The 17349-nt window shown below is 41.9% G+C and overlaps 1 protein-coding gene across 1 annotated transcript in view; it reads left to right on the top strand.

The window, feature by feature from the left end:
- Positions 1–17349, top strand: part of GNAL (G protein subunit alpha L) — a 105298-nt gene that overhangs the window by 58934 nt on the left and 29015 nt on the right. The gene's annotated exons all lie outside the window — the stretch shown is intronic.

Below are 17349 nucleotides of genomic sequence, written 5' to 3'. Positions count from 1 at the left end.
AGCTACCCGTGCACCCACAGTTAGCTGCCCTCCTAGGGTCAGTGAGGTCTCTTCAGTGTGAGGAACAAAGCATTAACATGTTACTACAGAAATCAGCTTTTAAAATGGCACACATTTGGTAGATGGAAAACTAAAAATCCAATAGGAATCAGAGGCAGGTGTATTCATTTTACCCTGATCAGTGTTTTCAGTTCTGTTCATTTTCTTGCTTTCTATAAAATTACAGGCATATCTGTAAATTAGACTGTACTTAGACATTCATTGTTATATTTTCATTTTGGAGCAGGGTCCCCAAATTAAATTTTAAAATAATATCGGGGCACCTGCGTGGCTCAGTCCATTGAGCATCTGACTGTTGGCTCAGGTTGTGATCTCACGGTTCGTGAGTTCAAGCCCCACATCGGGCTCTCTGCTGTCAGCGCAGAGCCCACTTCAAATCCTCTGTCCCCCTCTGTCTCTGCCCCTCCCCTGCTCACATTCTCTCCCTCAAAAATAAATAAAACATTACAAATTTTTAATAAATAAATAAAATAATATCAGCATCTGCAATTGAGCCCACGCTCTTACTTAAAGTACTAAGTAATCATCCTATACAGTTAGAGGTAGACTAGAACCTTGAAAGCAGATGGTAATTAATATCTTAAGTAAAGGCTTGATGAAAAAAATGTAAGAAGAGAAATAAGAAATAAGGAAAGGACTCTGGTGCCTAGGCTGGCTCACTTTTTCCCTGAAATGCTCATTTTCCTATTTCATTTTGCTATTTTAGGCCTAAGAAGGTTAATCAAGAGGTTCTAGATATGTTTGGTATTTTGATAAAAATTGTATTTAAAGTCATTTTATATAACTCTTGGGGCAGCAAGAAATGAACGCTTTTACATTTTAAGCCTATGAACTCTAAAAATTCATACCTGTGGAAAAGATTTCATAAGCATACAGTCTGGGAATTCACTGTATTTGGCAACCACTGATGGAGCTGCGCTGTGAGTACTGATTTCACGGAGAGGGTAGCTGTGTGGCTGCCCATAGGAGTTCAGGAACTGTCACCTGTGACGGACACCAAGAGAAGCCAATAAAAAGAGCCTGAGGATGGGTGGTGGGTGTCCCAGACAGTGACAGGAAGCCAGTTTGAGGGCAGATGGGTAATGGAAGAGTGGCTGTAACCAGATGAGAGAGGTCAGTGGAGCCAGACCTCCCAAGTGCCAAAGGTCATGCCAAGGAACTTGGATTTTCTTTCAAACGTATGACTCAGTGAGTGAAGTTGTCAGAGCCACTTTGGCTGCTGTGTAGAGAATTAAAAGAAGGAAACGAGAACCAGAGTGGGATGCCTTGGGTCATAGAGGTGAGCCCTGGGACACAAAGGGGCAGATCTAGGTGGTGGATCAGAATGCAGGAGGCAGAGGAAAGTGGGGATCAAGGATGACAACAGGATAGGTCATGGCGCCATTTATTGAGATGGAGGGACCTGAGACAGATTGCTTATGGGAGGATGAAGGACAGTATCAAGCACTAGTTTGGAGAAATTAAGTTAGCGACCCCAAAGTGGGATCCCAAGGCAGTGTTAGAGAGATGGAAAGAATATCCGAAGTTAATGCTAGCAGTGGGAATCTCAAGCACAGCTCAAAATAATTTTAAAATTCACATACGCTGCATTTAAAGTTTACATGAATATGTGCTTTGTCATCCTTTTCGCGTATTTCTTGAGCAGAGATATCATGAGCGAACACCACAGTGCTACTCAGTGTCAAATTAGGAATTTCTCTTTCTTAAAAAAAAAAAAGAAAGAAACTGGGGTGCCCGGGAGACTCAGTCAGTTAAGCGTCCGACTTCAGCTCAGGTCATGATCTGTGGTCTGTGAGTTCGAGCCCGCATGGGGCTCTGTGCTTCCTGACAGCTCAGACCCTGGAGCCTGGTTTACATTCTGTGTCTCCCACTTTCTCTGCCCTTCCTGCCTCTCGTGCTCAGTCTCTCTCACTCTCTCAAAAATAAACAGTAAAAAAAATTTTTTTTTTAAAGAGAAACAGACAACTTAGTCTCCTATCACTCCAGGAATAGAATTAATGATTTAATTTAAGGTAAAATATGCAAATATAAATTTTTTAAAAGGAAGAAGTAGTATGAGCAAGATTCAGATCTCAGCTCTGCCACTGACCATTGTGTGAGACTCTGGGCAAACTCATGGGAACAAATACGGGTCCCATTCTCAGTCAGCTCCCGTAGGATTAAATAGGTATTTAGCAAAGTCTTCTAAATGGTGCCTGGCACGTGGTGAGCCCCACATAAGCTCTTGATGTTAGGTCATCAATGTGGAAGCTGAGGTCCAGAAAGGTAAACTAAGGCACTTAAGGTCACAGTTTCCCAGAAGCAGGTGGCACACAGACACAACCTGGAATGCTTTCAGTCCCATCCTTTCGGATTACTGAGAGCCACGGGACAAAATGCCTTGTGCATGAGGTCAAGAAGACTCAAGGCTCGTCAGGAATGAGGCACCAACACTTCATTATGCTTTCTTGACTTGCATCTGGTGGAATCACAGGAAGCAATTCCCCTCTAGATCTCACTAATCCTAAGTTCTCCAACATTGCTTCCTTTATCTATTTTAATACATGTGGGAATCGAGTCGGATTGATAACTTTGTCTCTTAATAGCTGTTGCTTTTCCTCTAAACTCAGGTTTTGAGATGGGGGTGAGAGATTTAAAATACAGGGGGTATTTCAATTACATTGGCTAGACCCAACATTCGGCTACCAAATTCCATGGTGCCAAATTGATGTTAAAGGAACTGAAGCTGCCTCCATCAGCCATCCCCATCCCTCCAGTAAAAGAAAGCACATTTCAGCATCAAAACAATGAAGGGACATGATCTCAGATGAGTCCCTGGGACCATGATCCTCAGGCCATCTTGTCCAACCCACTCCATTTTTAATTCTTCCAGGAATGTGTCTTATTCATCCTTAAATGCCTAGCCCTTAGGTGAATATTGTTTCATGAAGTCACTGCTCCATAGGGGCTATCTGAAATAAATGAGTTAGCAAAATGGGAGCCTGGTTTCACTATGGTACTGATAGGAAAAGCTAGCCTGTCCCCTTAAAAGTATACACCCTACCTCGGATTCAGGCTCTGCGGCCTCCTTCTTCCCCCTGGCAGGACCCCCATGTTCTGACACGTTTTCTCCTCTCATCAAAATTGCTCGGAGAAAATATCGGATTTCTATCTTGTTGTGAATTGAAGTCACTGTGTTACCTTGCTCAACAGAATTGCATTTTGAACCCTCATGCTTGTTACGACGGGAATAATTCTAAGCCCGGTTAAAGTACTCTCTTCCATGGCAGAAACCATGGGAATATCTGGGGGGAAGAGGTGTGTCTCGGCGCTGCTGAAATTCTGTTAAGGCTGAGCTGCTGATAAAAAATCTGGAAACAGTTTGGTGATTCCTTAAAAGCTTAAACACAGAAGTAGCCGGCAGTTCCACTCCTGGGCATTTACTCGAGAGAATGTAGAACATGCATCCACACAAAAACTCGTACACGGATCTTCATGGCAGCCTTATTCACAATAGCTAAAACGTGCAAATAACCCAGATGTCCCTCAAATGATGCACACAGTCTGATCCATCACACAGTGAAATATCATTTGGAATAAAATGGAATAAAGAGGAATGAAACGTTGATTCATGCGACGGCATAAATGAACCTTGAAAACATTCTATTAGGTGAAAGAAGTCAGACACAAAAGGGCACATATGATCTCATCCGGTTTATATGAAACATCCAGAATAGGCAAATCCGTAGAAACAGAAGGTAGATTAGTGGTTGCCAGGGACCTGGGGGCAGGAGAAATTGAGAGGGACTGCTGCTGCTACTAGAATTTATTTGGAGGACAATGGGAATATTCTGGATATTAGGATAGTATTGGTAGTAGTATATTAGGTAAATAGTATATTAGGATAGTATTGATAGTTGCACAACCTTGTGACTGTACTAAAAACCACTGAACTGTATAATCAAAATGGTGAATTTTATGTTATGTGAATTATGTTACATGGGTTATATTCAATCTAAAAGAAGAAGAAGAGAGAAAGGTTGTGGAGGAGGGAGGAATTCAGGGCAGGAAAAGCAAAGGGAACACTAGTCAAGATTGGCCAGGGGGACAGTCTCCTCGATGAGCCAGGGTCCTCTTGTCAACAACAGATAATCTATACATGTGCTTACAAAGCCCGCTTTTTACAAGGCCAATGTCAATCACAAATGCGTGCCACACTCCAGTTCTGCAAACCCATACGAGCAAATGGGAGCCCCCAAATTATAAAGTGCCTATGGTATAAAAACAAAAAAAGCTATGATGATCTATATTATGCTATTTGGCATTCAAAGAGTGGAAACTTGCTTAGGCTTCTTCAAAAAAAGGGGAATGTATTCTGAGTTTCTCTCGGAAACCACTGTTGAGTCAAAGACGCTGTGGGGACCAGCCATTCTCTTCCTGCCGTGTGGACACTTCAACTTTGCTTTGCCTGTCTCCGCTTCTCATCCTTTGCTGCTAATGGCAGGTCCACTCTGCAATCTGCAGGCCAGGTCCCCGAGGAGGCAGAGAGATCAGCTTTGCTAAAGGGGAGGCAGGCTGCGTCTGGTCTGGCTGTGATCCCAGCCTGCTCACACGGTGGCCCCCTTGCTGTCCCTGGCTGGTCGGTGGCCACACCCACATCCCTGAGCAGAGGCCGCAGTAAGGCAGGGCAGCGAGGCTGCGCTGTCTAATGCGAGCACGGCCCGATGTGCTGGAAGATTGTGGGAACAGTCATTATAACTGAGCATTAAGTATTGTACTTCGGGTAAAAATGAATGTCTTAGAAGCACCAAGCAAGCTGTGCAAATAACTTTGGAGATTATATTTTATACAGAATTATCCAGTTCCCACTGTGAAAATTAAAAGACAATCGCTACTGCGTTATCCCCCAAAATGCATTTCCTCTAAGTCCTAATAATAAGTGATTATGTAGCCATGGAAACAGCTATTTTAGGAGAAAGCAAATCAGAGAAAATTGGATCTTTAGAACAGGTTTATAAAATCAGACTTCGCTTAATGTAACTTGAAACTCTGTTGCTCACAGTGTAGATCCCAATGCTTTGTTCTGATTGTTTACGGGATAAGCCCCTCTGGGAGTGCATCCATTTGAATAATGGGTTTTAGAATACTCAGAGAGAGAATATTCCAGAAAGAATCGCAAGTAAAGTACAATGATTTTCTGCTACGTCCCTGTCTGCCTTTGGCCATCTCTCAGGCGTCTTGGTGGCTACATTTACCACGTTTAAAACTCTCTAGCACTGACAAAAACTGAGGACTGATGGATGTGGGGGGAGGGGGGGATGGGCATGGAGGAGGACACTTGTGGGGCTGAGCACTGAGTGTTATGTGGAAACTAATTTGACAATAAACTATTAAAAAAAAAATACCTCTATCAAAAATAAATAAATAAATAAATAAAGCTCTGAGCTATGAAACAGGTAAACGTGGCAAGGCTTGTTAGCACCTGAATTAATGTTGTATACAAATTGAATATAATGAATTATCAATAATTTTCAACAGATAAACTATAATGAAGAATTCAATTGGTGCATAAAAATATATAACTGTGGAGAAATTTCAACCATCCAATATTTTTCACTAGCACTAAAATGTATGCTTCAACATCTTTCACTTTCCTTGAGATAGCTTCTGCTTATCAATGTATTACTGTGATTGAGATATCAATGTCTTATATAGTTGAGAAAATTTCAGTTAATCTCATAGCATTCCTATTTTCACTCGGCTTGTGTCTCAGATGCCAATTCTTACACCATCTAAACTTGGAACTAAATATTTAATTTCTTGACCGAGATGAAAGTTTCTAAGTCGTATCCTGCCTGTAATTCTCATTTAAAAGCAATTAAAATAATTTTGTAATGTTAAAAAAAAAAAACAAACTCTCTAGCACTGATTTCATTCTCATGGCTCCTGAGTCCCCAGATTTAAGCTTTCAGGACAATCAGGAAATTATTAGCAAAAATGAAGTTTCGACTTCAAAGGTGTTCTTTTGCAGGTCATTTTAAAATCAAAGAAACTATAATTTAAAATGTCCATGTTACTACATACTGTTGAATTCATTAACTACATCATCGACCACCTGGGTGCAGCTACACAGTCTCCTTAACGCTCATTCTGATCTTTATTTCTTGCCAAGTTTATTGTCAGATTTATTTTCTTGATCTGCAGAATTGGGCACGTTCCTGTTTATGGGCATACAGTCCATTTTTTGTAGGTATGAAGAATGGGTTTGGTGGCAGGGCAAAGTAGATGGACCAGATATCCCAGAGCAAGTTGGTCAGCCCCTGGTTATACTCCTTTCTTCCCTGCCCAATTGGAAACCGTGCCCTGAGAAGGAATTTTTAAGAGGAATTGAAACTTTTAATTTTTAGGAGCTTAACACAGTGCCTCTGTGTGAGTACGAAGTCTCCACCTCGTCTCCTGTGTCTCCTTCTCACGCTCACCTGATATCACACACACGACACTTGTGACAGCAGACGCGCGGGGTGTTTTCCCACCCCAAGCAATTCACCACGACACCAGCTGGATGTCCTACAATTTAACTCAGTGCAGATGCTCTCTACCCGGAGACCGTGTCAGATCACACAGGTCAAAGGCTCAGTCCCTCGAGGCTGCCCCCCACTTCAGAGGCCAGTCTCAAGCGACAGGTCTTCAGGTTACCTACAGCTTCTGCTCTACTACTGAGACCCACAGAAGTCAAGGGTACTTACTTCTGTTTACTGCTTTGTGAAAGGAAATGGTAAAGGATCCACGTGGGCAGCCACATGATGAGATGTGCAGGGCGAGGTCTGGGAGGGTCTCCAGCACAGCAGCTTCTGTCCCCGTGGAGTTGGGGTGCATCGCCCTCCCAGTACATGCATGTGTTCGCCAACCTCTCCAGACCCCGTCCTTTGGGGGTTTTATGGAGGCTTCACCATGTAGGTGTGAACTGTCCTTAATTTCAGTCCCTCTCCCCTTCCTGGAGGATGGGGTAGGCAGGGGCTGAAAGTTCCAAGCTTCTAGACATGGCTTGGTCCTTCTGGGGACCATCCCTATCCGGGAGCCCACCCAGAGTCACCTCATTAAAACAAAAGACACTCCTATCACACAGGAAGCTACAAGGGATTTAAGAGTGCAGTGTTAAGAACAGGGGCCACCGACCAAATATCGGAACAGAAAATGCTCCCAGTGCTCTTAACCACATAGGAATTTGTGAGAGTTTCAGAAGCTCTGTGCCAGGAATCGGGATCAGAGATCCCGATGATCTCACATGGGTAAACAAATGCTTTAAAATCTTTCAGAAAAACGACTCCCTTGAGTGGAAGATCCTGGTGGGTTCCCCCACATCATCTCATTGAGTCTTCAGGCTTCCTGTGAAGAGAGGATGCTGAGATGGGGCTCAGGTCCTGTCCCTTCCAGCATTTCACACTGGTTTCTGGTGTTTACATTCAGTAGATATTGTTAGATTCTTTTTGAAGCTGTGAAAACCCAAGCCTTTGAACTATATATGGTTATATATAACCATATATATATATATAATGTTTTTGCTGCCTTAGAGCTGTATTTCCCCCAATTATTTCTTAGAAATAGAACCGTTGTCAAACAGTGTCCTATGTGGGGCGCCAGTAGTGGGGAGGGCGGTCAGCGGCAGTGAGGACCCCCACGGTCACCGTTGGCCTCTCCTATGCCCCTTTGTGGTGGCTCAGTTGGTCCCAAGAAACACTTCCGGGGCCCACTTGAAAGACTAAGGCTTGGGGCACCTGGGTGGCTTAGTCGGTTAAGTGACCGACTTTCGCTTAGGTCATGATCTCGCGGTTCGTGGGTTCGAGCCCTGCGTCAGGCTCTGTGCTGACTACCAGCTCAGAGCCTGGAGCCTGTTTCAGAGTCTGTGTCTCCGTCTCTCTCTGACCCTCCCCTGCTCACGCTGTCTCTCTCTCTCTCCTAGAAATAAAATAAAATAAAAAAAAAGAATAACTTTTGGAATAACTTTCCAAAGTTGTAGCGGCAGGACTGAATGCAACTTGTATCAAATACCAAGTCAAAGGCAGCATTTTATGAGAATCAATATATCAAACCAAAGTGGTACTTTATTAGAGTGATCTTTATTTTAGATGTTTGCGTTGATAACATTTACGTATCATAAGATCTGTGTGGCCACTTTGATCAAAACAAAATCGGAATTCAGTGCACATAGACGACCGTTGAGTCCTTCATGAGCGCTCAGTATGGGGTTTCTTCCTACTGGGAGCCGGGTGTTTGGAAACACTCTGGTTTATGCAGATAAATAATAACAAATAGTAGCAAAAATAGGAGTTTTTTTTAACTGGCTCTGTAATCACAAGAAACATTTTAAGTTAAATGATGCAGCATATGAAAAGGAGAAGAGTAAGAGATTCTCTTCCAAATTGAATTCCTGACAGCCTCCTCACACCTCTAAAACACGAGGTCTGATAGACACTTAACATTTTTAGATATTTTTTAATATTTAAACGCACAGATACAGTCTTTGAGACAGAAATTGATTCTGTGCCACCTTTTCACCTGTGACGGTTGCTGTGTGATGAGAGCCTGGGCTCCCCTGCAGGGTGAGCCTTGCTGCAGCAGGGCGCTGCCTCATCTGTGCCCCGCGGGGACCTCCCTTCATGGCTAGACTGCTGGACCGGTGCTGTGCCATCCACACAACGGCCAGTGCACTGCCACAGCCCCTCTCCCAGCACAGCCGCACATCTGCAAGAAGTGGAAAATGTGTGCATAATGGCCCGATGGGGGATGAAATCACACAGGTGTTCACAAGTATCAAAACTCAGCAAATGTGCACCTAGGATTTATGCTTCTTTGGACCTAAATTTTACATCAACAGAAAAAAATGTGAACAAATGCTGAGCTGTAGACAAATGTCGCGTGCTGAGGTATTTAGGAGGAAGTGAACTGGCATCTGCAATTTCCTTGAAATGTATCCAAAATAAGAGATAGGTGTTTTTTAAGTATGGTAAAATAGTAATCGCAAAATCTAGGTGGTGGGTATTCAAGCATCCACTATAAAATTATTTCAGGCTGTGTGTTTGAAATGTTTCATAGTGAAATGCAGGGGTAGGAACATACATGTGTATAGATGTGATCAGAAGTCTAGAAAAAATAAATTACATAACACAGGTTAACACATCAGTGGTACTGGACAAATATAATATGCCACATAAGACATTTGCCTGTATGAGGGCTTTTATTACAATTCTCTTAACTGTTTGATGAATTCTTTGAAATATTTCCAAGGAACCCAAGGACCTCAGATTTAGTGGTTTTCAATCAAGTACTAACAAAGTGTATAACTTCGGAAAGACTTAGAGGTATGTCTTGTGTTTCAAGCTTCAAAGGGTAGCCACAGAATAGCTCATAGTTATAGAAATTTACCATGTGGGGCCCTATTCTACACACGTTACACAAGTTAACAAATTAATCCTCACACTAACCCAAAGAGGAGGAAACAAAATCACCTAAGTTTACACAGGACTATATCATGCCAGATTATGACTTGATTTATCCAGTATTTCAAATCTTAAACCTAAAGATGTGATGGGGCACCTGGGTGGTTCAGTTGATAAAGTGTCCAACTTCAGCTCAGGTCATGATCTCACCATCTGTGAGTTCGAGCCCCGCGCCAGACTCTGCTGAGAGCTTAGAGCCTGGAGCCTGCTTCAGATTCTGCATCTCCACTCTCTGCCCCTCCCCCACTCACACTCTGTCTCTCAAAAGTAAGCAAACATTTAAGAAAAAAAACCCTAAAGATGTGAGATATTATTTCTTAAAAGTTCAAGAAACATTACGTGAGTATCAAATGTGTGCCAGGTACAGCCAGATGCTAAATTGTAAAGATGATGAGGCTCTAAGTTTATAAATAAGTGGATTTTCACACGGGCACCTATTTTTTCAGATTCTGAAGCCACTGTCATTTACCTTCCATTTCCATCCAATTCCTATCATGAACATTGTTTGCAATTGAAAGCCAGGATAGCTTTTTATAGAGGTCCTCCTGGTTCAAGAAAGGGAAAGAAATTCTCCAAAGGGGGCAAATATTTGTAAATCATGTATCTTCTAAGTGACTTGTATCCAAAACACAGAAATAACTCCTATGGCTCAGTAATAAATATAGAAATAACTTTAATATTAATACTTTTATCAATTTTAGAATGACCAAAGAAATAGAATAGACATTTCCTCATTAAGATATGTAAATGGCCAATAAACCCATGAGAAGATGATCAACACCATTGGCCATTGGGAAATGCAAAGCCAAACCATAATGAAATACCGCCTCATAGCCACCGGGATGGCTATAATAGAAAGTAAAAAAAAAAAAAAACTTTGGCAAGCACATGGAGAAATTGGAACCCTTACATATTGCTGGTAGGAATGTAAAATGGCATGTCTACTTCAAAAAGCAGTCTGGCAGTTCCACAAAAAGTGAATCGCAGAGTTGCCATATGACCAGCAGTTCCTCTCCCGGATACATACTCAAGAGAACTGAAAACACACATCCACACAAAAACTTCAAGACAGATGCTCTTAGCGGCATTATTCATAAGAGCCAGCAAGTGGAAACAACCCAAATACCCATCAGTTGATGAATGGGTAAACAAAATGTGGTTTCTCTGTACAACGGATGATTAGGTGGCTATACAAAGGAATGAAACACTGATTGACTCATGCTGCAACATGGAAGACCCTTGAAAACCTGATGCTAAGTGAAAGAAGACAGACACAAAAGGCCACATGCTGTATGATTCCATTTATAGGAAATGCCCTGAATAGACACCTAGAGACAGAAAGTAGATTAAGGGTTGCATAGCATTGAGGGAGGGTGAGGGGGCAGATGAGAGGTGACTGCCTAATGGGTACAAGGTTTCCCTTTGGAGTGATGAAAATGTCCTAAGAGATGGCTGCACAACTCTGAATATGCGAAGTGCCATTGAATTGTGCACTTCAAATGCACTTCAAATTCAGATCCTCTGTTGCAACTAGCTTGTTAGGTCTTAACTTGGACTCCTCAGTAAAATTAACTTGGAGATTGCTGATAATTTGAAGTTCCTAATTTCAGGGCCTTTCTATTTAATTCCAAGGCAAGGGGGAGAGACTCCATCAAAAGTAGTGAACGGTTGCTCGATAGAAATTCATTTTCTTGCCCTATACAATGAATTCTGGCATCTTTGTGTGCTTGAATTGAGTGTGATGACAGTAATTATGCTGTGGATAATATTCAGTATAAGACTCATAACATTTCACATTTTGAGTATTCTTTTTAAAATCAGTTTAAGAGAGAAAAGAGAAGAAAGAATGAAAAAGCAAAAATATCGATTCGAAATATGATTCTCATGCTGAAAATATGTCTTAAACTTCTCTAAAAAATAAGCATCAGGGAAATCGGCAGGTAATTTTACAAAAAGTTATTTCCATGGCATTTTCAGTTACTCCTCTCCATGCAGGGCCTGATACAGTGACATCTCATTAAATGTTTATTGAATGAATAATAAACCTAACCACACTTTTTAAAGTCCTCCTGATGGATGGTTTGTGTTCCATTATTGACTGCTCACATGGAATTATAGCACACCACTGTGCCTGGAGCCGTGCCTGCCTCATAGTAGGTGTTCAAAAAATACTTGTTAAATGAATGAACTTTTCTTCCTCTGTGTTCTCTACCATTTATAGTCTACCATTCTCAGCTATACAGAATTAGTTTTCCTTTAAAACTCAGGTAAAGGCACAGTATCTGTTCATGACAGCATTATTCACAATAGCCAGAAAGTAGAAACAACACAAATGTCTGTCATATGACTAGAAAAACAAAATGTGATCTGTAAATACCCTGGACTATTACTCGACCCTTAAAAGGATGAAATATTGATAGCTACTCCTTTAGGACAGATGTGCTCACTGCCTCAGAGAAAACTGTATATATCATGGCAGAACATTGTAGAACTGCTTCCCTCCGCCCAGTAAACACCGAGAATGTATTCACAATATCAAGAAATTTAATTAAAGCCTTTAAATTGGATTTAGCCAGTAAGGAAGCTGCCCTTTGACAATTTCACATCAAAGAAAGCACTCAAACAGGAAGAAAGGAAAAAGCCTTCCTTGGGATAGTGCATGGTGTCAGTGGTTAGAATTACATATTTTCCTTACACCAGACCACATTGATCACATAATAATTAGAATCCATGGTATCAATGAAAAGCTACCTTTCAAATCCAAGTATATTCTATTATTATATTAGATGACAGAAATCTAAGCACAAATAGAATTTCCATTTGCTCACTAGCAATTTTATTCATATAACAACAATTAAGTGCATGGTATGCCATTGTTTCTTCGTCTGTTTTATATTACTATGAATTTGGAATTAATATTTTTGCATAAAGAAATTAATATTTCTTCTTCTGTGAAGAAGAAATGAAAGAGTCTTCATACCAGCTACCCGAGGCAGGTGTAACTGCTAAGAAAGAAATCACTTTGCTGTACTCTGCCAAGATCCATGCAGCGACTAAATATATCTTCCAAAATCTAATAGGTCATTTTTGCGTAAAAAGAAAGAGAGAGAGAGAGAGAGACAGACAGAAAGACAGAAAGACAAAGAAAGACAGAAAGAAAGACAGACAGACAGACAGAAAGGAAGAAAGGAAGGAAGGAAGGAAGGAAGGAAGGAAGGAAGGAAGGAAGGAAGGAAGGAAGGAAGAAATCTTTATTATCCTCCATTGAATATGTTTAATGATATCTCAGATCTCTTTTAAGATAAGAAACTCAGCATCAGGTGAATACAGATTGGAAGGTCCATTTCTCATCCCAGTTCTTCCTCTGACAAATGGTGTGGTCTGAATAAATCAGCATATACTTGGTCTCTGAAAATAGAGGGCCCGGGGGGCACACCTTTTCAGAAGGCTCACCTTGTCCAGAAGTCTCTATGGCTCCTTTCCCCACATGCTTCTTTCAGCCACATGCTTCCACAGTTAGATTCTAAAGGTTCGCTTCCTTGCCAGGACCTGGGGCAGATAGCCAGACCTGCCAGGATGGTACTGTCACAGACATAGCATCATGAGCCGCTGCAGAAAGGAAACCCTAAGATGCTTCCAGTGAGCAGGAACCACGTTGAATGCAATTTGTGGTTGTTTCCTTATTCTATTTCCTGTAAATGACATTGAAGAATTCACAAAGTTTTACACTGTAGCGTAAGTTGAAATTCAGTTAGCTTTGAATTCTCCTTTAACCCCTAAACTACTCATAAAAATACATTTTCCTTTTCCTGCAGTATGCTAAGGTTCACTATTAAGTCTTGTTTTCAAGATGTTAATCTTGGCTGGGACTTATATTTAGGACGTGGTTAATCATGCCCTGTGGCAGTCAGGTAGTTTCTGGAAAAGAAACCACCACATGTTGAACTTATCTTAGCGGAAAAGCTCAGCCAGTACCTTGACGCCTCAGTTGTGCAGAACCTTCCACGAGAAGAAACGCTGGGGGAAATAAATACCTTTGCTTTATGGAATATTATGCATGTATCACGTTTACTGATTACTTACCTACCGTTCCTGACCTATGAACTCACTAAATATTTGTGGGATACAAGCACGAGCTGGAAGAGTCGAGCCCAACCCCATCAAAGATGATAGAACAAGAATGCATATCCATTATATTTTAGTCAAGCTATGTGGCACCTGATGGCTTAGTTCAAAACCATTTTAACATTAACGCTTCAAAGACATATATCTATCTTAGGCTTACTTTAAGTCACCAGTGTTCAGGGCGCCTGGGTGGCTCAGTCGGTTGTGTCTGACTTTGGCTCAAGTCATGATCTCACAGTTCGTGGGTTAAAGCCCCGCGTCAGGCTCTGTGCTGACAGCTAGCTCGGAGCCTGGAGCCTGCTTCAGATTCTGTGTCTCCCTCTCTCTCTGACCCTCCCCTGCTCATGCTGTCTCTCTCTCTCTCTCTCTCTCTCTCAGAAATAAATAAAACATTAAAAAAAATTTTTTAAATAAAAAACCACCAGTGTTCATTGTGTCAGAGAAAACCAAATCCTGTACAAGTACATTATAGTAGTATAGAAGCAGCAAGAAATATTCTGCCTCGCTATAGGGCTTTATACAATCTAAACAGAAGTGTTAAAAAATAAATTATTTCTATCAGGACTTACTGAATTAAGTTATATTTAGTTTCTTTTTTGGGGGGCGGGGGAGCAGGCAAATGGCAGAGGGAGAGACAGAATCTCATGCAGGCTTCACATTCAGCACAGAATACGACTCAGGGCTCAATCTCACAACCCTGAGAGACCATGACCCGAGCCGAAATCAAGAGTCGGATGCTTAACGGACTCAGCCAGCCAGGCACCCCTGTATTTGGTTTCTAATATAGTTTTGCCTTTTCCTAAAGATACCAGCTTAAACTAATGAAATCTTTATGTTCTGGCTCAAAAGCTTATTTTCAGCTCTTCTTTNAGAGACAGCGTGAGCAGGGGAGGGTCAGAGAGAGAGGGAGATACAGACTCTGAAATAGGCTCCAGGCTCCGAGCTGGCAGTCAGCACAGAGCCCGACGCGGGGCTCGAACCCACGAACCGCGAGATCATGACCTGAGCGAAAGTCAGACGCTTAACCGACTAAGCCACCCAGGCGCCCCTAATTGCAGCTCTTCTTGACCAGAAGGAATTCCCAGGCTTAGACTTGCAGGGGCGCTGATGGGTGATGACTCCTTCCTTTTTGTATATAGCAGGGGTTAACCCAGAATTGAAAGAACTTTAAATGGTTCTCAGAATATGCAGTCGTTAGAACTAGTACACTCTATTCTGTGGACATGAGTATTTTAAATGACTTGACTTAATCTTAATTTAACTGTGAGACAATGTGACTTAAAAGCTGTGTCTCCTGGTAGATCAGATGCAGCATTGATGAGGGTATGAGTGCATCAGCAGCACACATTTGTTCCCAGGAGCAGCAGTAAAGACTACCCCACCCCGCCACACACACACCATCACCACCTCCCAGTACTCAGTCCACAATCCCTGTGGGGAAGCTCCCAGCTTCTGACGATCTGCTTACATTACACACACAAGGTGCACCAACAGGAAGACAAGAGAAGGTTTTAATATGCAGCAAAATCTACTGCCTCGTGCGCACGTTAATAATTTTTTAACTCGCAGATTGTAAGCTTCACGTTCAAGTTTTTTTTTTTTTAATTTTTTTAATGTTTTTATTTATTTCTAGGAGAGAGAGAGAGAGACAGCGTGAGCAGGGGAGGGTCAGAGAGAGGGAGACACAGACTCTGAAACAGGCTCCAGGCTCTGAGCTGGCAGTCAGCACAGAGCCCGACGCGGGGCTCGAACCCACGAACCGTGAGATCATGACCCAAGCGAAAGTCGGATGCTCAACCGACTAAGCCACCCAGGCGCCCCAACGTTCAAGTTTTTTAAAACGTGATGTGAGAACAGCCAGCTTCCAGATTCCTGCAGAGTGGCCCCGCACGCAGCCTGGGCAGGCCAGTGTGCCCTGCTGCCCATTTGCCCTGGATCTGTAGTTGTGAAATTGCTTTCCATCCGGCATTGTGTCTGCAGGATGACTTGCCAATGTCCCGTCAGATAGCCAGGCAGTACTAGATATTTCCGTGTGTCTCTATGCAGGGAAATAAGCTTTTCTTAAAAAGGAAAAAAAAAGTAGCATAATAAAGATTTCTGGTGAAAAAGGGAAACAGTGACTGGAAAGAGGAATATATTTCTTGTTTCACAGACAGAAAAAATTTCAAGTCTTTGTTTTCCTTCCATTGTTTAGTTTCTACTCATATTTTTCTGTCCCTCAGAGGCAGGAACCCCCTCAAAGGAGTAGGTTTTCTTTCTACAGAACATTCTGTAAATGGAGGAGTAACACAGAAATAGACATAGGCTGCCTTCTCTGTTTCGCTGAATCTACTCCACATGTTCCCTGTGAGATCTGCAAACGTCCATCACAAATTGCTGGGCAAAGGGCAATTTAGATAATACACGTTTTTCTCTTAGTAAATTGTACAATAATCTGTGCAGATCGTTTTGGGATTGTTTTAATGAAATTAAGCAGCCTATAGCATTTGGGTCTGTTTCGCTTAAATTAAAGTTTTAAGATTTATTCCTATGTTGTGTCTGGTTATAGTTACGTATTTTCATTACTACATAGTATTCGATATAAAAGTACACCACAATTCATTTTTCTGTTCTGTTCCTGGACAGTCGGGTTGTTTCCAGGTTTTGGCTATGACAAATAATGATGCTGTGAACATTTGATTCTGTAACCTGGTATACAGGTGCAAAAATTTCTCTAGGGTGGATAATCAGATAAGGAATTATGCTCATAGGGGATGCATACTTTAACTTTATTAGATACTGCTAATTTTTTTTCCCGAGGAGATTACATCTACTGACACTCCCAACAGTAGTGTTACGAGAGTCTTCGTTGCTTTATATCTCTGCCAGAACACACTATTTTGAGACGTTGCCTGAATTACTCTGAGGGATTTTTAAAATTTATTTAGTGGTTTGGAACTGTCCTTCCTGGTGCCAAGGCCTGATGCAGACATTATTGCCCACTGTTAAGATCATAATGTCTCCCTTTCCAGTGTTATAAATGAAGAAATGAGGCCCAGCAAGGAGAGATGACCTGGTCTGGGTCACACAGCTTTGCCCAGGACAGAAAAAAAGAGCCCCATGCCCCGTGCTCAGTCAGAAGCACACTGCACACCTCTCCCTCTGCTTTCCTGTTGCTTCCTTTGCTGGGAAGATCCAAAATTGTCTTAAAATAAGACTGAACTAAAAAGAGTCTAGAGTTATGCTTTAGCAGAACCCAAGCAGAAAATTTAATTCTTAGAGACTACTTAAAAAAAAAAAAAGAATTGCTGCCATTGATTCTTTCTAAATCCAGATCTTTCTTTACCTGGGACTGAGGAGAAGGAATATGGAGCACCCCCCCACCCAAGTTCTGTGAACATCTAGGACAAGGTGATCATTGCTCTACTCAATACCAAAAGAAATCGCAAACTATCCTTAGAAAACCAAGACTATCTAGATTTAATTTTCAGCCCGTCATCACACTGGTAAGCTATTCAGTATAGAGAAGGAATAAGAGCATCCCCACATCACTACAGCTGTAGATGCCAAATTAGACCATCAGGACATAGGTTATTCAGGTACTCCTAAGAGTGTTAACTCCCTGCACCACCGTCAGGACTGATAACCTAGGCGTTACCAGCCTGTACACACAGCAATGCAGAAGTCCACTCAAATGCCAACTCTTCTG

Source organism: Crocuta crocuta, unplaced genomic scaffold, assembly GCF_008692635.1.
Source record: "Crocuta crocuta isolate KB4526 unplaced genomic scaffold, BGI_CrCroc_1.0 scaffold26, whole genome shotgun sequence".
Lineage (NCBI taxonomy): Eukaryota > Metazoa > Chordata > Mammalia > Carnivora > Hyaenidae > Crocuta > Crocuta crocuta.
This window is presented reverse-complemented; position numbering and strand designations above follow the sequence as displayed.